Here is a 23,371-nt window from a genome sequence, read left to right as displayed (position 1 = left end):
CGATCCCTCCAGAGGAGGAAACTTCCTTATTTTATATATATAAATAAAACCTATCCCAAAGTTTGGAGCACTTAAAAGTAGCAGTATGACAACCCACCGCCCCCCCCAAAAGTCGGTCCTGGATCCGCCCCTGGCCGTAATCATCCTTCTCTCTTAGCCCAAACGGTATAATCGTGGGACGTTGGACTGAAAGATTTCAAGATATATATCTTACTTCATAGGAACTCGTTTGCTACAATAAGTTTATTATCATTTCGGGAGTTAATTAAATATATCCAAAAGACACAAACTGATCTCAGTCTCAGGGGAGTTAGCAGGCTTAGTATTATGCTGTACATTACTGTAAATTTTTAGTATTAATTTTGATTCGGTTGCTGCGAATAAAACTAAGACAAAAATGCATCGAAGTGTTTCTAATTGGAAAAATCTATTAGTCAATCAAATGATACATATTTGAATAATAAAATGAAACATTAACAAATCATATTAAAGATCGTACTTCGACATATTTAATATTTTCCGGCTATTTTAATGCATATCTCCGCATGCTCACGTGCAGAGTGGGGCAAGAAAGGAGAATTGTGTCATTGGATTTTTGAACAAGGTTCAGTTCTACGAAATACATGTCAGAACGTATTACATTGGCTGTCTTACACCCTATAGAATATATTAAATAACATCTTGTATTTACTGTAGTTATTCAATGTAAGTATATAAGCACGCGTGCATTAAGGTGCGTGTGTGCGACTGCAACTACATATAGGTTTTTTGCCTCCCTTTAAAAAAGAATACGGACATTCCATGTTCTCTGTATGTAGAAAAGAAAAATATGTGAATGTGGATGGTGGCCGTTCGTTTTCTCCTCAAGTGTATCATACATAACATTGTAAACAATTCACTAGATTATTCATTCCCATAAAGTCGTGATCTCGACAACATTTCGGGTGTCTCGCATTAGTAGATCGAATATCACAAAAAAGTCTCCCTGTTAAGTGTAAATTATGGGATTTACAAGCGTTAGAATTTCTTTTGGGTTGAAGGGGAGATGGGAGTGAAAAATAGAATTTGGGGCCACAATCGAATAACAATTTCAGAAGTTTTTAACTTCTTCTATTTGCAGCTCTTTTGTGATTAATAAAAGGAAAAACGATTGTGTTGTAGATTTTAATGTGATAACCAACAAGAACAGAAGTTGAAATTTTACGTTCGTGAGAAACTTCGTCTGTAGAATTTGGGTTAATCGATTCTTTATGGAAAGCGTGACATGACCAGGATGGGACGGATCAAGACGGGTCAGAAGGGTCACGAAGTTGACCCTGTACGTCACCTATTAAGAATTTGACCGAACCTTCAATCACGTTTGCTCAGAAGAACAATCTAATGGGATGTAAATCTGTTGCTTTTTTCTATATCTATTTTTGTCTTTTTTTTAATGGACTTTTTTTTTATTCCCTTCTTATTTCACTTTTTTTTTAATGCGCAGTGAAGGCGACTTGTCGCAGTTCTAAATTAATTCCCCGCGATAGTCGTGGCGTGACGCATGAAGCGAATACCGACTGAAGCCGAATTTTGTCGATGCTACTCGAAGTGATACAGCGTCCGGCCGTCGAGGAAGCTGGCGGTTTAGTAGCTGTGAGTTAGTGGTTGGTGTGAACGAAAGTTTAGCTCTAGTAAGGCCGATGGATTCACGCATTATTACCGCGGTTCCAGATTGAACAGGTTAGTGAAGTGCCAGGAAATCCAACTGCGGATATCTTCAAGTGTTCGTCTAGTATTCTTGGTTTGATAAGTGTTTCTTTTCAATATGTCAGTTTTTGTTTGTGATTTTGTAATTTTTTTGATCGTTTGTAGTGATACGAGGAGATGAAGAAGAAGAGCGTTGGCGTAAAGTCGTGTGACACATACGTAAAACCCATTACGCTGCAGCCATATTGTGCCGCAGTATATGTATGTGAGGTTTCGTTGCGGAAAGTGAATTGGTTGTAAATTTCTGAAACAAATAAATGAAACCTAAATATGACAGCAGGTCGTCCTATACAGTATTGTTATATACTTTTATTCTTGGAATGAAAAGGATAGCGCTAAGCACGTGCAACCACCTGGGTGAACAGCTTTGATGACGTAATGCGACGCAATAGCGTGAGCGGGCGCTCTTATGCATTAACCTTGGGAAAAAGTACCAACCTTTGGAATCATCAGCAAGAAACACCTTATGAAACGGCAGATAGTGGTTATCCTCATTTGTTTATTTTAGTATTAAAAGAAAAATACATGTGTTATATAAAAAAGCGAGAAATGTGTTGAATATTTTCGTAGTCGCAACTATTGAAAAGTATATTCATCTCCATTTTTAGCTGTTGCGTACTACATAGAAGTGAATGTGATGTGCGGATCGAATTCGCATTGCGTGCTGCTTATACCTTTTTATTTTTCCATTAGTCAACGTATGAATAAATTTTGAGAAACAAATTTAATGATAATCCCTCTGTAAACTCTTATGAAGTTTGAATTTTCGTGGCAAAGATGCTTCCGATGGAGATCGGGGAAATCTCTGCCGAGAAGGAAAGTCGGAAATGAAATGTGATGCAAATGAAAGCAATGAAAATCTAATATTGAATGTTTTATTACGTAATGAGCGAGAAATCATTTTCTTTATGCTGTTTAATATTCAGTTTCCATTATTCTCTTATGCACGTATGAAGTCCGCGGCTTTCGGTGTCATTAATTAGTCCATTTAAATTTACGTCACCGAATGTCAATTTAAAACATTTTTTTTTTTTTTATTTATGGAGATTAAAATTTATTTAGTTTGAAAATGACAGATTTTAAGTATTATTGCCTGTATGATGTTACAGTTGTAACTTGTGAAAAAAAAATATACTTTTAAATAGATCAGTTCTTCGAAAGTGTTTTGTGACAAATTATTAGTTCGTAGGATGTGAATAGATAATTTCCATAGTTTCGTCCTATGCCGTTTAATTATATTTTCGGTTTCAAAAAGGAAAATAAACTTTTTAATGAAGTATAATTAAGCTAATATTACAATGTCATTAATCGATCAATATTTCATTCCATTAAGGCTCTGAATTGCGGTTTTGTTTTGTTGAATTCAACAATTTAGTGCCTTCTTATGAACACCCCAGCATTCAGATATTAAAATGGTCATTGCTGGATCTGATAAGAGAGAGAGATTCAACACACAAAATTTCATACTGGCGTATCCGCTATTATTCCTGTATAACCTTTCACTGACTTCTAAGGTATGAGCTAAAATGATAAGCCATCGCAAAGAAAATGAAGATGCGTTCCTTCTTCATCGTATCACAAATCTTTTTCAAAGATGTAAGATTGTTAAATGACGTCTGCAGTGTGAGTATCGTTGTGGCTTTGTATAGCAGATGTGGGCGTGGTTCTAGGTGATCGTAATAAAAGTTTACTGCTTGGAATAAGTATTAATACATGGTAATTGATAACCATTTGAGAGAACAAGCACATAATAATGTGCTCGAAAAAGAATGAAAGTGTAAAAAAATAATATCACATTTTGTAAGTGAATTAGTTGCATTTAATTCGTTATTGGTGAAACCAAATTACTTATGAATAGAACAGTAATTCCCACACAACTTACTCATGGGGCTCTTGGTGTGACGGTATTTTTTCACGACGTCTCAGAAGCCGAGTACAATACTTAAACTTAATTATTGGTATAATCAAAATACTTGTTCTTGGTGTATACTAGTGACATTCGTTTTAGGATGTGAACAGTTTGTTCATAAGCTTAATTTCGTCTTACCGAAAGTCCAACCTAGGTCTCCGCCGTACAACGCAAGATTGCTGATCATTTAATTAAAAATAAACTCTAACGTGGCATTTGAATGACGCTAAAACATTGAAATTTCTTTCTAAAATGAATATTGACATCTATTGTTGGCAAAAACATGATACTGGCCCAGAGTATTTTCAAAACGCAAAATGAAGACACGAAATTCAGTCAGTTCATTGTCAAGTTGCATCATGAGAATTATTATAGTATGATAAATATAACAATAATACTAATATAAACATAATTAAATTTCGACGAAATAAACCTAATGTCAATGACTCGAACAAATTATAATGATCCGTAATCTACAATGAATGCTGATTGTTGTTGTTGATGTGGTAGTGTTGCGCGAGAATTGCCTTCTTCGGACATGCGATACAGGCCTGAGCGTAGCGGAATTACTCAAAGCAACGTACATTGGCGGGTAACAGTTTCGTTCGTGAAAAAACAAATGTATACACCGTAATATTTAGTTGCGCTCTTATTTATGTTTTGGCTGATTATCAGTGAAGAAATAGTTTTTCGAGTTAACAATAGGTTAAATATTTCACATCTTGTGTAGTGCCTGAGTGACGGTGTGCGGCAGAATTATTTAATATAACGCAAGAGTAAATATGGTAAAAGGGAAAATTGTGTGTTGGAGTAATTTGTATCTGCATTTTCTCTTCTTTGGTTCATGCAGATTCATTCAAATAGAGAAAGAAAGAAGGAAGAAGCACTTCGTGCTGTGAAACTTCATAAGAACCGAACAACTTTGTGTTTGCGTAATTTTCCCTGTATCGCGTCATGGCGTTTCGCCGTTTGTTTTAAATTAATAGAGCCTTGTGTGTGTGTGTGTGTGTGTGTTGTGTAAGTGAGTGCTTATTTTTCAAACGCCCCATTCTTAGATTTTTCACAATGTGGTATAACTTCATCCCTTCAATTTACCATTCTCCAGTTTGATTACATTTTTAGTGAAAAAACATGTCCCTCCAAATATTCTCGTGGGCAAAACCTGCCCCACAAAACCCGTCTGTAGGCACCACCAAATCTTCTTGGTTTAAGTTGTAGAAATTGTAACCATCTTTTTTTTTTTTTTTTTTTTTTAATGTCTCTAGGAGGGGAAGAAATAATTTGGGAGTCCACTGGGACGCTATTTTGGTATACACACAGACATATGTACATGTGATCGTTAGTCAACTCCTATAGGGCTTTACCCCCACACTCCGCGGTTGTACTTACTAGAAACCCTGATTGTATTTTAACCTGTGAAAACCTATGTCTATGCATTTAACCTGGTTATTATGTGATATCGGTACGTTAGATTAATCCGTACTTAAATAACTTTGTCGATCCGAATTTGGTGTAAAAATGAAATGAAATCTTTGAGATTTTTATTCCCACGGTTATGCCGGTTAGGCTAAAAGAGACGGTGATTATGAGAAATGAGTGAAATGATGGAATGAATGTGGGAGGAAACGAAAGAACCTCAAGAAAACCCACGAGCACGGTGTTTGTCCACCACAAAGTCCACACGGTCCGATCTGGGATTGAACCAGGGACCCTAAGCACCGGAGGTGAACGCCACCGCGCCACTTTCTCTACCACCGGAGGTGAACGCCACCGCGTCTACCACGGAGCCACCGCGCCACTTTCGAATTTGGTATAATCATTTTATTATTTACGTACTGTCTTAAATAAAGCAGTTAAAGACATCCAAGTAATAGGAAATCCAAATTTTAGTTTTCATTTATTTTTATTAATTTATTTCCATTTTTGTCTGTATATACTACACAAAAATAAGTAAGCAAAACACTTAAAAATACATTTCTAATATAAGTGCAGAGAAAATTATAAAAGCGATTCGGTTGATGCATTTTTATGTGTATTATTAAACATCATCAATGTGCGATTTTTTATTAATTTTATGGGATTAATTTGCAACCGCTACCAAAAATTCTTTCTTTGTATGTAAAAAAGATTTCCATGGTTGAGTTGAGTTGATTGAGTTTTACGTCCCGTTCAGCAGCGAGGCTACATGAGACGTGGACCTACTGATTATTAACGTGGAATCCGAACCACATGAGCTCCCTCCGGGAGATTTCCATGGTGTATTAACGCCGAAAGGGTTTTGGCGGGCCATACAATTTGTTGTGACTACGTAATGGAACTGTCAGATTCGTTCAGTTGTGTGACGTAAAATGATTTATTATTATTATTATTATTATTATTATTATTATTATTATTATTATTATTATTATTATTATTATTATTATTATTAGTAGTAGTAGTAGTAGTAGTAGTAGTAGTAGTAGTAGTAATAATAATAATAATAATAACAACAATTTGATATTCCTATTCTTCGCTGTTCCATAATCTTAATAACGAACATAATAATGAAATGAAAAATCCTTCAGTTTAACGTCCCACGTTATACCCTTTAGGCTAAGGATGAATTGGTGGAAGGCAAGTGAATGGCAAGTGAATGACGATGGAAGAATTGGTGGAATGAGAATGTGGGAAAAAGAATGCCCTAGAAAACCCACGGACATGATAATGTCCACTAGAAACTTACTTGGCCGGGATTTGAACCAGGGGCCCCACCCACCAAAGGGAAGTGCTCTATCACTGAGCGAAATTATTATTATTATTATTATTATTATTATTATTATTATTATTATTATTATTATTATTATTATTATTATTATTATTTTAGTAAATGAAATAACTTCGTATTGAGGAGTAGAATCCTATATTCTATGACTTCACATGGTGAGACAGACCTTACCGTTTTTGTCATTTGAGGAGACTAGGGTTGAATTCTCGGTGACATCGTGAAGAGGGTGAACTAAATTAACGTGTCATGTAGCCTTAGTTTTTAAAAATATATTAAGTTCCTGAAGAACTAATGAACATGGAGTAGACCTCAGAGCGACAAATTATCATGAACATCCGTTGAGGAATAATTTTTATCAGCATGAACATCCTGTGGTAGAAAGATATACTACAAACCACGTGGCCTATGCTGTACTTGTACAGTCTGCGAAAAAATAAAAGTATATGCAGTTGGTAGGCCTATGTGAATACAATATTATCTTTTGTCGAACTAAGAATTCTAGTAGATACGATGTGTAGAGAACACAGAACTGATTCTTGGTTTCTTCATGTTGAAAGTATTAGAGAGAAAGAAAAGCAAAGTATTATTGGTCATAAATCCTTATTGGTATATAATTTATTTTTGATTACAAATAAAATCATTTTGGACTTAAGGTGGTGAATTCACTTGCATGTGTCACTAGGGTCATTGATACAAGCACATTCACTTCTATTTTGCATAGAATGATATAGAAATTATAATTTATGTGTAAAATAGTTTTGTTGGTCGGTTGTATTAGAGTATTCCTTTCATAACCGAGGCTATAAGAGACGTGGACCTATGCTTAACGTGGCACCCCAATCCGAGTCCTAGCACCGAAGACGTGTATGCTAACCGTATGGCCACGAGGAAGGTCAAACTGTGATTTGATGTACTGTATATGCTTAATGTATAGAAGGAAGACTACATTTTAACCCACAATTGAACTAGTTTTTCGGAAAATATACATTGTGAGTAAATACTGTTGTTTAAAAAGTGAAGTATAACAAAAAAAAAAATGAGTATATTTAAGTTGAAAATAATAAATAAAAATAAATCATCTTCCAGTTCAAAATATGTAAGCAACATTTCAGTGTATGTTAAGATTTATTTATTCTTATGGACGATCAGTTGACTTAGTGACAGTGGTCGAAGTGAGACGGTATGCAGTGGTATTCCATACCGTCTCTGGTTTTTCAGTGATGAAGGCATACCGCCTCTGGATTTTCAGTAATCAAGACATACCGCCACGGGAGAGTAGATGCAAAATACCTTTAATAACTTCATTTTTATACACAGTAATTGACGAATAGCTTTGCACGTGAAAACAGTTTTTTTCTTATGTAGAAATAATTTCTAAGCCGACATCTTTTCCTAACTTTTGTTTTTAAAATGAGGTGTCTTGAAAATAGTTCATCTAGTTTATATTTCCGGGGGTTTGGAATACCCCTTAGTCGAGAGAGGGGTCCGGGAGCTTCCCCGCAGGAAATTGTTAATACGAAAACTCGATTTTTGAGCACTTTTATGTATAATTATCTATAATACAACATAAGGGGATAGAAAGTTGTTTGGCGAGGAATCAAAGTCTCTCCATGCTCCCCCCCCTTGTAACTAAACAAAAGCTCTCCAGTGGTTTTCAGTCATTATGTAAATAGAAATGCAATCTTTTAGGCAGCATACCCTCACTGTATTTCAATATTTAGATAGCCGGTATGTCGAGTTAAAATCATAATAAAACATACCGCCTCTGCTTTTTCTGCACTTCGAACACTGCTTAGTGAGCAACAAAATCGCTTATATATATATATAGCTTTATATACAGTGGCGGATCCAGGATATGAACAAGGGAGGGGCTAAACCGTAGTTTGCCGCTTTATCCAGTGTAAAGCAGGATTGAAGCCCATTTTATCTAGTGTGTACTTCAGCGTCAAGGGAGGACCTATAGCCCCCTTGGATCCGCCCCTGAGAGAGAGTGAGAGTGTGTGTAATAAAAGTCCGGAAAAAGATATTTTAGCCAAGTGAATATCATTACAAAGTGACAGAATACATCATTTTAAAGAGTAAACTGGTAACTGATTTTTGGACAGTACTCACTTTACAAATACTCCATCAGCGATGTATAACCCGACAAATGTCAATGCGATAATCGAACTCTTGCCACACACTACCTGATATGTCGTCCGAATCTGTGACTGTCAGTATTTCTTCCAGACATGTTTTTAGGGGGGCACTGCTCCCCGGTGCTCTGAGAATGCCCCCCGGAGTAACAATAAATAGAATAGTACCAGGATTGCCCCCCGGAATACGAAGTGTGGCCCCCCGGAAGTTTCTGAAAGAAACACTAGTGACTTATTTGTTCAATTCTGCCTTTGAGTTCACACCGTCACTCGGAAGAGAGAGAGAGAGAGAGTCCTTCACCTTAAAAAAAAAAAAAAAAAAAATGGAGACCTAGGAAGCCATTTTAACATTCATTGTTCGGTTGTACCACCACGATCAACCCACCGATTGAATAGCTCCGTTCAGATATGTTCAAACATCACGGTGAAAATACTCCTATGTATGTGTATTTTGGGGGTCATCTAACTGAAGGCCCTAGCTCTGAAATATGTCATTTTCTCCCTGAGGTCAATATGAATTCTTTCTTTTTGATGTGAGAAATCACTTTTTAATCTGTGTGTGAGTACAGTCTGAAATTGAAATATTGAAGTTAATTTTATCTGAAATAATAATAAAAAAAGGTTCAAAATAAACTTAAGGATCAATTTTCCTAAACGTAATGCATACCTCGGTCTTGTTTAAATATATAACAAAACAGAAGTAGAAAAATGCGTGTAATATCTGACAACATGAAGATTGATTTCATGCTGATAGATATTTAAAAAAAAAAAATTACAACAGCTTTACTTCCCACACAAATATAGCAACAAATTAATGTTACCAATGAGTAGGAAAAAAAGTTAGGTGATAATTTTAAAAGATAAAAATAAAAATGGGACGTTGCTAGTTGAATGGTACTTACCTCTGCGTTCTTTTTCTCATATTATGGTTTTAAATTTTAATATTTTAATTGATTGTTAATCCGGTTATCTCTTTCATTTTGCGATAGCTAGTATATGTAAGTAAACAATTAATATAGTAAGTTTCAAATAAGACAATTTTACAAAATGCGTGTTGTTTAACACGTCGTTATTCTGATTAATTTATTCCAACGTGAGTTGTCAGTTCCGTGTTCTGTATACATATTAATATATGAATATTTATTTATAGTTGAAAAGTGTGTGTTTACAATTGAACTAATGATAATAAAAAAATTGCTGAGTTATAAAAGATGAAAGTGGTTCTCTTTGTAAATTAATTTAATTAATTTGATAATAATTTATTAACTAGAAACAATAAAATGAAATGTAAATACAGAGTACTCCTAAATTTTGAATTAATTGATATATTGACTATTTGTATTGAAATACAGCTCTAAAAAAAGTCGTAGAAATAATTTGAATGTGCCATGTCCTTAGGGACCTGTCGAATACATTTAAATAGATAATTGTGCTTATATTTGTTTATGTGGTCATCCTTAGAAATGTTATTAAGTAATCCGTTTAAAATTGTGCAGAATATAACTTTAAAAAGCGATCTCAATGTAATTTTTCAAGCGTTCATGCGCAATTTTTTATGCATTTGCATTTAATAAAATAAATAAATAAATAAATAAATAAATAATAATAATAATAATAATAATAATAATAATAATAATAATAATAATAATAATAATAATAATAATAATAATAATAATGAACAAGTTTATTGATCACAAACAGCTTAGGCAGCCACAAATGTGCTAAGAAAATAATTATATATAACAAAATGGCCACAATGACCAAAAACAAAAGAAACAAATAAACATATTTGCATATAGGAAAACCAGTAAAAATCTCAAAAACATGTAGGAGGTACAAACGCATAATATATACACTAGATGATATATTTAAAAAATAAGGTATAAAATAAATAATGCAAAACATGCAAAAAGTATAGAAATATAATAATAGTATTATTATAATAATAGTAAATTATTAAAAAATATGATTGGTCATTAAAAAATATATGGTTGTAAACTTGATTTGTAGTAATAGTAATTTATTAAAGCATTCTAGTCATAAACATCCAAGAGGACCACATTACATCAATTAAAATATAAAATATAGAAAATACTTATACATAATAGCTTGAACGTAAGCACCAAACCATATGTAATGCATTAGTACAAAATATATTGAAGGAACAGGAAACACAATGTTACTTACATCTCATACAAGTATAATTAGGAGGTGAAAACCAGAAAAAAGAAAAAAGAGCGTGTAGTGTCTGATAATATGTAGAATCGGAGAAGTTAAAGATTTCTTTAAAAAAAAAAAAGTTTGCGGATAATAGAAAATTTAGGTTGAAATAAGTCAAGAACAGTACCGAATTTATTGCTCGTTACTATTCGATTATACACTGTGTTTCTTTCCGCTCGAGGCCAGGAGTGCGGCGAAAAATCATTGGCAAGTGATTTGGCAGTTGGCCGCAGATCTGTTTGAGTCCGTAAGCACTAAATAGTACAACAGAGTAAATAACATTTAGCATTCGTAGATAATATTCTACATTGAAACTGAAAGTAGAATAAACAAATGAAATAAAATGATATCTCTCAGTTGAACGTCCCACAATTATACCTTTTGGAGTAAAGGAGACGGATGATTAAGGCAAGCGAATAATGATAAAATTGGTGGAATGAGAACGAGGGAGTAAACAGGAGTACCCTGAGAAAGCCTATGGGCACGATGTTACCCATCACAAACTTACTTGTTCGGGGATCGAACCAGGGATTCCACACACCAGAGGTAAGCGATATCCACTGAGCAACCATATAAATATAATAATAATAATAATAATAATAATAATAATAATAATAATAATAATAATAATGTAATTGAAATTCTTTAATTCTTTAAAAATTAAATGAAAATCAAAATTCTTTTCCTCTCGCTGTTAGCCAAGAGGCACCGATTATTATCGGCAAGTGCACATAACTTGTTAAAATTTTACGAAAGCAACATTCCCAGCCTCTGATCAAGGTACTCAATGTAAGATACAATATATTTGTCAGCAATTCAAGTGCGATGTGTGTTTCTATTAGAATAGAAAAAATAAAAAAAAAAAACTGATAAGGTGTATTAATTCATTAACTTGAATTTTAATTAAGAACATTTTATGTATTCTAGTTCTAATTTTACGTTTTGCTAATCTAAATCAGATTCCTCCCTTAGCCAACTCCTACAGCATTGACTGATAAAACGCCGCGGTCTCTTGGCCACGAGCATAAAGAAACACATTCGAAAAAGATGATTTAGAAAGAGCATGCATACAAACGAAAGGATTATAGTTCTTAATTTGATTATAAGGAATTCTCATTGACATGAATCCATCGAGGTAAAAACATCCATGAGGGATGTTGTGACAGAACTTTAAATCGAAAAGATAACTTCTGATATAATTCAGAGGTAATCAGTTCAAGTCGTAGAGTATACTAAATACTCGTAAATGTATCTTCAGCCATACTAGGAAGTTATTTGAGATAAATTAATAATAATAATAATAATAATAATAATAATAATAATAATAATAATAATAGGTAGTGATAATGGTGTAATGAGAAAATATAAAGTAAGACGTAATAATTCTACTTACGAAATTTTAAAAAGCATGAATTTAATAATAACAATAAATCCACTTTGATCGCGACTTTTTATTTAATTTTTATGTCCTTTGGAATTAGTAATGGGAATCTAATAAAGAACGTAAAAACCAATAATAGTTGCTTTGTGTATTAAGTTAGTTTATTAACGGTTAACAACATCAGTAGTGAAATGTTAAGGATACAACATTAAGTTTTCATATTAGAATCTTGCTTCCACATTATATTGATTTTTTCCCCCCTAACCACTAAATCGAATTTGTTATATGCCGCCCTATAATGTTATAAAATATGATTTAGTTTCAGGCCTCACGATCATTGATATTCGCTACCGTCTTACCGCGCATTCTAAAGTTTTGTGTTTATGAGGTGAATCGCCAAATAGCTCTACAAAATAAGGAAGCACACTATAAAAATATTGTTTAATTTAATACTTCGCCGCCAATTTTTACTGTAAATTGGAAACAGTAAAAATAAGAGTCCAATTAATACCTCACTCTCTTTAAATTCACTATCCTTTTTATCGTAAACTTTCACTGATTGACTTAGGTGGAGTGCCAGGAATTCATTGGATATAACATTTATGCTCACCATAAAGAAAAAAAAAAATATGTTTCAGTTTATTATATTCCTGTCGTCTTGTCTATCACAGTTCTGTGTTTTAACTTTTTGTATCAGGTAATCATAATTCCTTTGAAATAATATTTAGGTATTGTATAATATAAAAATCTAGTTCAGTTTACTGCCTCTACTCGTCAATATTTGGTGTAATCTGTTCACGGTAAACTTTACAGATTTCCCTGTATTTATTTAACACCTTTCTACTGTCATATTCGTTGCATTCTCTTTACTGTCAATTATGACGTTTTAATGCTTGTTTCAGATAAAATTCTATAAATTACTTCGTTTGCAGATGAAGAACCAAAAAATTACATCAAACTAACTAATGGAAAATAAAAATTTTAACATAATGTATCAATTTAATATTGGACGGGTGCGAACTAAAAGTAGAAGTCGTCTTTAGTAATAAATGATACAATTCGTGACTGAGAAATGGAATCTAGTGCCATAAGTTCTTGCAGCAAAATCTGTTTTATAATCCATAGGGTCTACGCCGATTAAAATTTCACATGGTCCATACAAAATTGAACATATCGTGAAACAAGAATGAAGTTGTCTTTTATCAAAAAGTAGAACAATTCACCACTCAAAAATTGAGCAGTTCTTAAACTAAAATTAGACATCGCCTCTTATAACATCATTTATGTATGTTTACAGCTCAAGAGGAAAGATATTAAAGGTAAAGGAAACGAAACATTCCATATTTATTCATCTTCTATATTTGCTCATCGATCGTCTGTTCTTAACAAAAATACCTTGTTAACCATTCTGTGGTGAAGGTGTCGACAAACACCAAAGTTAATAATGTTATCGACCAGGTTTCTTCATCATCGCCTTGCTCACAGCTCTATAGAGGCAATTTTACATTGATGCAAATCCACAGAAGGAAAGTAGGTATCCTGAAGAATCGATAGCGGTCGCTGAGTGTAGTATCATTCTCTGGATAATGCTTGCAAGACGTCAATCATTCAAGCTTGACAGTGGCGAGACGACGTTTTATTGGAAAAACCAATGGAAACTTTAGGAAATAAAAAATGGTGTTCTGTAATCTTAGAAAGGTTGAATTGGATTCTGTGATGAATAATAGTTTCAGAATAATAAAAATTCTCCTTATCAAAACAGAATAATTTCTTTTTTTATACGATGTAAGCATTATATTGTCGAGAATTTGATTTTATACATTTTGTATCTAAAATGTCGTGAAAGTATATACTCCTTTTTCTTTCTTTCTTTTTTTAAATCACATAATAAGAGTAACTATAAAGCAGTGTATCTGAAACGGTAATTAATAATTCAAATGATAAATCTGTAAATATATATATTTTGCATCCTTTAGCTTGGACTTGTTTCGTCTAAGTATTTTGATCCAATAGCTTCAAGTGAAGCACTAACCTAATAAAGGGTACGGTGGCTCAGTGACAAAGCGCTCAGCCTCCCCAGAGTGCTAGGGGTCCTCTTATTCGATCCCAGGCCAATTGAAGATGTCGTGGATTTCCTAGGAGTTCTCCCTTTTCCATATTTTAACTCGACCACTTCTTGCATAATCATTCATTTTCATTAATCATCCATCTACTTTAGCGTAAATAAAATAACCACAGAAGTTACAAAGCTCTCATTGCATTTCATTAAACCAATGAATCAAGGCTAGAGTGGCCAATTTTACCATCAGTAGTTCCAAGGAATAAACAGCAGAATAGAAATTAAGATACTGGAAATAGATTGAAAATTAGTATTAGGCATACAAGAAATTGAGTAATTATGACTTATTTACAGATATTCATGTGCACATACCCAGTAATATTCTTCCTACATTAATATATATGTTACTTTGTTATCGTTAAATCGTTTCTGCTGCTTTGGGGAAACCATCTCCTCCGTACTTGAGTTCTTATCGGGACGTGATAAATTTCGAAGTTGCTGACATTGTCTCCCCTAGTCGACAACAGGGAGTACATAATCTTATTTTCCTCCCACTGTGTTTACCTGTGCAAACATATTTTCCAGAGGTTTCGCGTACAGGACCTTTTAACACTCCCTCAAGCAACGTATTCCGCCTAGAGATGAAAAAAAGTCGGTTTCTTTAGGGTGGAGGTTTTTCCTCAACAAAAGCCTGTCCTTTAAAAACAATCTGAAATTTTCATTTTTACTTTTTTATGATTTTTTTGAATTCAAGTCTCGCGTTTGCTTTCTTGTAGTAGATTCTGCGATTTAAAAGAAGTGCCTATCGGAGCTAGATATCTTCATTGGTTTCCGAACTATCATTTCATAGTTGCCAGCAACTGTAAGATATGCAACCCGGCATATGATAAGAGTCCTTGTTGGTTGCCTACCACGTCCAGTTGTTGAAAGTTACACATTTTATGTGTTGAACATTCAGAAACAATATTAAATATAGGTTGGAGCTATCATTTTTTATACCTTCAACCTATACTTAATAGTGTTTCTGGCTGTACAAGTAACCTAAATTCAAACTGGCAGAAAAAAAAAGGTATTCTATTAAAATTTCCCAGGCTAAACAGTCATGAAAATGTTTCCAAAAAGCCGTTTTTTTTTTTTATTTTATTTTTAAATCAAGCCTTTGCATCTCTAGTTCCCTTCAGTGATGATTTCAGGGTGTCGCTTGGAGGAAAGGGGAAATTCTTACCAGCAGCTATTAAATCCCCCCTCGGGGGACTGTATGTGCTAACGTGCTTAGTGTGGATAGATTGGTTAATTTTCCGCCTCACCCGAAAGTAAATCTCCTGAAATCATGACTGGTGACGCCCATCTTAGACGTTTCGATTTAAATTCCAGTTTAAATAAATATTATACAGTGTAATAGAAATGATGAAAATATTAATAATTGTAGAAAAGTAGCGGTAAAATGGGAACATAATAATGGGGCAGATAGATGTGTTAAAGTCAACTTTGTAGTGTAATAGAACAGAACGTAACAAACTATGTTCTTCATTTTCTCTTATTTAGGAAGCATTATGTGACATGTTTTTCAGATCGTATAATATGAATAACATTTTTAAAAAAAAATCAGTTAACCGTTAATTCACATTATTGTCAGTTAATATCTTTTAGGACAAAGCCTTTTTAAGTTACCGAAAAAAATATCCTTTGAATGTAGTAAATAATATTTTCTATAGAAATATGTCTAACTTAATAACAAATTTTTTTGTTAATACTGATGATTTTTTAAATATTGGTTAAGAGTTATTTCGTGAAAGGCAGTATAAACCGATTTTCCACTCCGATGTTTTAATTAGTAACAATGCATCTAATCATAACTATAGCTGAGTAAAGCTAAAAGCCACAGGATGTTTCACTTTACATTTTAATCTGTTTTTTCTTGTATATTATAGTTATGTATCTATGTATTATATTCGAAAACAGAATCCTTTAGTCCTTAATTCAAGTATCTTTCCAGTTACTTCACGAGGGTGTATCAACATCGTGCTTCCATGTGAAGACGAATTCGGCATCAAGCAACTTAACGATATGCAGGTTAATTATTAAGTCTACAAGTGAAAACTTTCGGTTTAACTTAGACGAAATACAAGATAATATTCCCATGTTCCCTGTGTGATAGTTAACTTCCTTGGACTTAAGTCCCAAGTTATCATAATCATATAAAAGAATTGCGAACAAAATGCCAGTTGTCGGGGGAGATTGTTTTTTCTGTACACTAAAGAAAATAAAGCGGGAGATATTTGCGGTAGCGATGGTTTGTAGTCAGGGTTGGTGAGCAGCATTCTAGATTTCATTCAGAAGATAATAGAAAAATTCGCAGCTCGAAAAGGACGAAGAATGAGCTTGCATTGTAAATAACGTATGGTTTATTTAATTCAATACTTTTAACTTCATGCATGAGTATACGCAATTTTCGTGTTTCTTCTTTGTTTCCGTAACACCATCATTCATGCATTACAGCACATGCTATATATATATTTGGTTTATCTCTAGTTCAATAACAACGGATAAAAAGTGTTGTATATAAATAGTGTATAAACGTACATTGACAATGTTTTTCTCTAAAAAGAAATAGCCTATACATTAAATCAATATTAGAAAAGGTACTTAAATCAATACATATACAAGAGCTTAAACATAATTTCCTTTTCATATTTTGTGATTATTATTTGGATAAGACTCAGGAACGCTGGGGAAGGGAAACACGCGTTAATATTGCAACCGCTGCTTTTGCAGAGCACGAACCACTGCTGCAGTATAGCAGGAAAAAATTAAAGTCATGTGCTGGTTATGTGGCTGTGGATATTTACTTTTGGAGAGCTTAAAGTTATTGTGCACTCTCAAAAAATTCAAAAATGACTTCTGAAAGGTAGAATTAAGAAGATGTCGCTCAAACTACCATATACACGAATCAGTTGTAAATGAGAACATTAAATACAAACGTCTTCAGGTAGATATTACTCTCTTGGCATGTTACCTGAGTTTTTTTTTTCGCCTCACCTTGTATTCAGCGACGCAACTACACTAGACAAGAACTCGGCCTTAGCGCCCTCCCCCTTCTGACTAACCAAACCAATACACTCCTCCAAATATTTGCCCAATTTTGCGCCTTCCCAATCCGTTGCCCGGCGCTGAAGCCCCTTTTGCCTCCCCCAATTACGTCACTGCCTGTATTTTCGGTCTAAATCTTTATTATTACAAGTCATATCGAACTATCTTACGGAATGAATGTGAATGCATAGCTGTTTGAATGATAAATGAATGCCGGCGCTAAAAACGAGATTATCACTGAAACAACACACACGAAATCCTTTCTGGTATGTGGTGTTTGCTAATTCATATTTCAACAGGCAAGTCGTTTCTTATCGAGCGTGAAGATAGGAAAGTAAGCAAAACATGCTCCTAGTTTAGCAAATCTGCTAGATAAACAAGAGTTGTTTTATTTGCGAGTTCATTGAGACATCTATCATTATAACGTATGTACTATATACAACAATACATTATCGGTAGTCAAAGCGTGAGAAATGATGATTAAAGTCTACTGTTTGGGAACAAAAACAATAACATGGAGTGCATATGATAGTATGTAGCTTTATCGTCAAGGAACACGTGGGAAGTTGCGTTAGCGTATGATTCCTGCGCATTCATTTACTCCAAACATGTCTTAATATGCATGATGGGTGTCCTTGTTTTCTCTGTGTACTTTGTATGGCCTTTATGTGGAGATGAAGTAAAAAGCGTTAGATGAGGAGTGTGAATTGAAGCCAGCCTTTAGATGAGGGGCGTTGTGAAGTTCCGAGGTTGCTGTTTCAGACAAAGGATATTCAGCAGACGTTGTGAACGAAGTATATAAGGAAATGTACTCACATACACATATCACGAATGTTTATAAGTTGTGTAACTAACGAAAGTGCGTAATAGTAGTGAAAGGCTTGGTTTCTTGAAAGGTACATAAAAGTGTAATTCCTCGAGTTTATCTTTAATAAATAAATAAATAAATAAACTAAGATGCGAGAGAACGTCTTTCTGAAATATTACGATTTCACAATTACGTTTCAAAATAGGTATCTTTTGATCGAAAGATCCAATATATTTCAGGCAAAAAGTTTCTTGTAGGTTTTATATCTGGAGAACTACATATAGTGTAGCCAAACCAAAACTATCACTTAACTCAGTATGATGGGCTTATTTCGAAAAAAAAAAAAAATGATTTAGGGGCCGTTCAAAAATTTTATCCTGATCAAAAAAAAAAAAAAAAAAAAACTATATTTCATTCAATCAAAAATGTTCTTGTAGGCCTTATATCTGGAGAACTACATGTAGTATAGCCAAACCCAAACTATTACTTAACTCAGTATAATATGCTTTAAAAAACTCGATTAAGTGGCCGTTCAAATTTTTCGTGGCTTCTGATCCAGAAATTAATTATTGCCCAAAATCGCAATCTTTTGATCATTTTTTGGTTCATTCCTAAAATTTTTCGCCAAGATCGCAATCTTTTGATCATTTTTTCGTTCATTCCTAAAATTATTGGCCAAGGTCGCAATCTTTAGATCCGTTTTTTGAATCATTTCTAACATTCTTGTTCTATATATCTTGTATTATTTATTAGCCAAATTCTAGTTAAGATGAGAGTAAAGGAGTGCCAATTACCAGTAGATGGCAGTAGTGCCTTCTATCTCTTCAAATGTATATTTTAGGGAGCGGCGGTGTTCAAAAAATTCAATAAATTTGAACAGATGAATATTCAAACTTTGTCCAAGCACAAATTGAAAAAATAATCATAGAATAGTCCGTGTAGTTTTTTTTTTTTAAATTATAAATATTTTGTTTCTTTCATTGTTGAGAGTTTTTCATTACTGGAAACGTGTTTGTGAGAAGTACAATTAGATGCTGTTAGAACTGGACAGTTCGAGGAATCGTAAACCGCAGTTCCGGTTTGTAATATAAACCGGTTTTAAGCGGTTAACCGAAACCAAACCAAACCGAACTGACAATCAGTTCTATTTTATATTGATCATTAACATGTTCTCACAAAAATATTAAGAGAAAAACATGGAGAATAGTAATTTCGTTTAAAACAGCTGATCTACAATTACTTATCCTAAAGAGAAAGCATTACATATCTTTCGGAACTTTACCAAAATATAATTATAAGAATATTCTGAAAACTATCTATCTAGTGTCTGTTTCCAAATCGAACAGAAATTATGGTACCGAAAATCGAACAGAAATAAACCCTCATTTGGTTTGAACCTTAAACCAAGACCAAATCGGTTAAGCGGTTTTAGGAACATTTCTGGAGGCTGTCAATAGGAACATTTATAGATGCTGTTAACAAGAGAGAGAGAGAGAGAGAGAGAGAGAGCTTCATTATTGGAAACATGTTTCTGAGAAGTAAAATTAGGTACTCCCAACTATGAAAGAAACATAATGTAAAAATCTGCACGGATTATCCTGTGACGATTCATTTAATTCGTCTTTGCACAAAGTTTAAGTGAATTTGATTTAATTATTTTAAATATTGTCATTTTGTGCAATCTAATACATTTGGAGAAATATCACGTGCCACCATGTATTGGTGATATTTGAGCCTTTACACGTACCGTAAGTACTTTATGTTTCGTCATTAAACTCATATTCTTCAGTGCAGTCCAAAAAGACCTAAAGCTATTTAAGCAATTTCGGAGTTACAATATAATCAATTTGATTTTGCTTTCCATTGTTACTTAAAATATTGCTATTAGCCTTGACATTCAGTTGAATATTTGATTAAAACAAGAACGCTAGAGACATGTTTTAGATAGGCTTTGTTTTCACATAGCAAAATTGCTGGTGATCATGGAGTGTACGATATATTCCTTAAACCATAGGTATTGCAGTAAGGTTAATAAACAATAACGTAATTTCACTGCATAAAATGTTGATTACTTTCACGATGTAGTCGATGAATACTACTGCATAAAAGGATAAGTACTGATTTTAAGGAGACGTTGGAAATTATTATCGATTATTATTCTAACAGAAGTAAATCACAACAGTAAGAGCTTGAGAAGATTTTAAAACATTATATTGTTCTTTCACGTCATGTCCAAATATAGTGAATAGTAGCTTCTAAACAAGAGAATATTTCCCCTACGTACTTTCTATGATTAAATCTCTTGTATATATATATATATATATATATATATATATATATATATATATATATATATATATATATATATATACAGAGACGTATTATATATATATATATATATATATATATATATATATATATATATATATATAAGCTGTTTTACTTATTCGTTATCTAAAAGAGGATTTGGGGAAGAATTCTAGAGGAAGGATGCAAAGAAAGAAATGAGTATTTTTTTTAACGGCTCTTGCTCATAGTTATACACAGAACAAAACGATGACGTTTATCGCTGTTATAAATTTGTGTGATTTACTGCTCGTTTTAAGATTATGTGTTGTGAAGATTCTGGGAATTGCTTCTTTCGTTTTCCATATATATAAGGCCACACAAATTCTTTTCACGAGAGCCGTCTTTGAATGTACAAAATACCTGACATAAAAAAATAATCCGTCTCGTATACAACCTATATATTTTTATATTGACAAAAATTAAAATTTGAGGTTTACTCCTGTATTTTTTTAACGTTTCTGCATGTTTTCTTTCTTTAAATGTAAACTCTTTTTCTTAGGCTCTAAAATAAGGTGCTATACCTGACTATTAGCCTTGTAATCAAGGTATCTTCTCTTTTTGTTCTACTGTTTTGTTTGATGCGGTTAGTTGCTGTCGCGGAAAAGTACGGCAGATGTTATTAGAGATGCTCAAAATCGTTGGATTTTCACTTATTTAGCATTAAAACTAGTGAGGTTGGCGACTTTATTGTTGAGTGAGGGCGATATCAACTGAAGTCGGCGAGTGCAGTCGAGTAAGGTTCAGGTACTGGATCCACTGTTCCATTTGATGTAGTTTTCTAACAGAAAAAAAGAACCAATTATTATTAAACGGTTCTGTTTAGTTACCGGTATACGTAATAAGTATTATGTATAATAATTAAATGTATAATAATTAATAATTACAGTTTCATAAAAATCCGTAAATTACATAAATTTAACAATATACTATACTATCAATTTTTTTCATGAAAAGAGTATCGTATAGGTCCTATAAAACATTTTCTAGTTTACTTATGCTGGTAGAAAGAGCAGGTACCAAATTCGAAATGCATTACTAACGGTTCGGTGCACTTCTTTCTACCCTGTTCCCTTATTTGGGCAGGAATGTGCGAGAGCTGCTGAATTACATCTTTTATAAGTGTAGATTGCCCAGTGTACAATTACAGTTACAAATTACTCTCATGGTCACATTATTCGCCGTATCTGAGTCGATGTGATTTACTTTTTCTGTCTTATCTTAATGGACAGATAACACATGCACCCCAGGTCATAACACCGTGTGACTAGTCATGGTTTGGTGAATATGGCAGATGTTTGATTACTTTGCAGATAATTGCCAGTAACCAAAGGTCCATACTATTAAGGATTGTGATACAAAATTCTCAGGCTTCGACAGGTGCTATCCCTAAAGGCGTAGGCTACCTTAGTGTAAAACAATTGTTGCTTTTTACCTAATAATCTCACCTTTGTTTTAATAATTAGTACCCCTCGCATCAGAGAAGAGCGATCTACCACTCATGAGGAGAAAGATTACTTATCGGACCATATTAGTTTCTTCTAATCATCATCACTCCATGGTTTATGTTCTCGGCACCATCTGTTTCTCGATTCCACGTTAGAACGATTATATATTATAAGTTTCGAAATCGCAACCGAACTACGTTTATTGAGATTATAGAGCCGTCATTGAATTGTGATTGTAGTTCCAGATGCAGTGAGTTTTACAGTCAAATTGTGCCGCATTAGCTTCTATGGTTCTTTGTTCCAATCTTTTTCAATGTTCTGCGATCCCTTTCACTTAGTCCACTTGGATGGTGTTATGCCACGAGTTCTGTATATGTTTGTCTTGGACACTATTGCTCTCGATACACGTAAAACATTGGCAGTCCTTGATACACTTGTTCCAAGTAACCTCACACCACAATTTGCCTGTGAAAATCAGATAGGTTTTCCATTTTGCGCCACCAACAAAATACACATGACTCCATGGCTGAAAAATAGTACATATGCAGTATTTTGAAAACTACGCACATATATTTGCAGTAATTCGAAATATAACTAAAAACCTTTCGCAGTGGAATTTCTCGAATAGCTATTTGAATTAAATTAAGTGATTTGTATTAAAATTTACAGATAATCTACGATTTCTTAATTTAAAACTCAACAATGGCGGTAGGAGTTCAGTATGTTGAGGGGTGCAAATAATACCTAAACTTGATCCATTTTCCATGTGAATAAAAATAACAAAGAGCAATAAGTCGTACATACAATGGAAGCAATTCGATTGATTGATTGATTTTTTTTTTTTTTTGAGTTTGACGTACCTTTCAGCAGCGATTGTATATGAACGGGACCTACTGATTAACGTAGAATCCGAACCACATGAGCTCCCGCCAGGAATCGAACCCGGGTCTTCCACGTCAAAGGCGCGTACACTGACCGCTTAGCCACGAAGGAGCTTTGGAAGCAATTCGAATGGGTAATGCAATTCTATAATGTTGAAGCGAATAGTCTTATTTTTTAAAAATGAAATTTGATTAGAACATTTAAAAAGAATAATAATAACGCACACGACATTAGAAATATTTCAACTGAAAAATAGAAAAGGAAAAATATCTTATCTACTTTCTTTTCGGTAGTAGGAAAGTTTTTAAATATTACGTCATATTGCTATCATTAACTTGTGACATATTACAAGTTAACGTAGTCATTGGTGTGTGGTTTGGGGAAAATAGAAAACATAGTGTTAAGAAAGAAAGTCTTATCATGAGCAGAAAGAAAAAAAAATGTTTGTTGATATATGTTTTTAGTTGTGTTTACTAAACGCAACAGCCTTTTCTTTTTTAATTAAATTTCTTTTATGCGAGCTTGTCTCTTTCACAGAGTTTCCACGCTGATTTGATTGAGGTTTAGTCAGTTCATAGTTACG

At 33.5% G+C, this 23,371-nt stretch overlaps 1 protein-coding gene across 21 annotated transcripts in view; it reads left to right on the top strand.

The window, feature by feature from the left end:
- The window catches only part of LOC145692973 (muscleblind-like protein 1), a 1,077,958-nt gene that overhangs the window by 517,744 nt on the left and 536,843 nt on the right, over positions 1–23,371 (top strand). For 15 of the 21 annotated variants that reach the window (XR_014132674.1, XR_014132673.1, XR_014132672.1 and 12 more), the window contains exon 1: positions 1,563–1,719. The exons of 3 other annotated variants lie outside the window; for them this stretch is intronic. The gene's annotated coding sequence lies outside the window, so the exon portion shown is untranslated. Of the gene's footprint in view, positions 1–1,562; positions 1,720–23,371 lie in introns of those variants that run through there. 3 more of the 21 variants (XR_014132675.1, XM_081768596.1, XM_081768592.1) reach the window with 2 other exon arrangements.

This window comes from Thermobia domestica, chromosome 8 (genome assembly GCF_964235325.1).
Source record: "Thermobia domestica chromosome 8, izTheDome1.hap1.1, whole genome shotgun sequence".
In the NCBI taxonomy this organism is placed as follows: domain Eukaryota; kingdom Metazoa; phylum Arthropoda; class Insecta; order Zygentoma; family Lepismatidae; genus Thermobia; species Thermobia domestica.
This window is presented reverse-complemented; position numbering and strand designations above follow the sequence as displayed.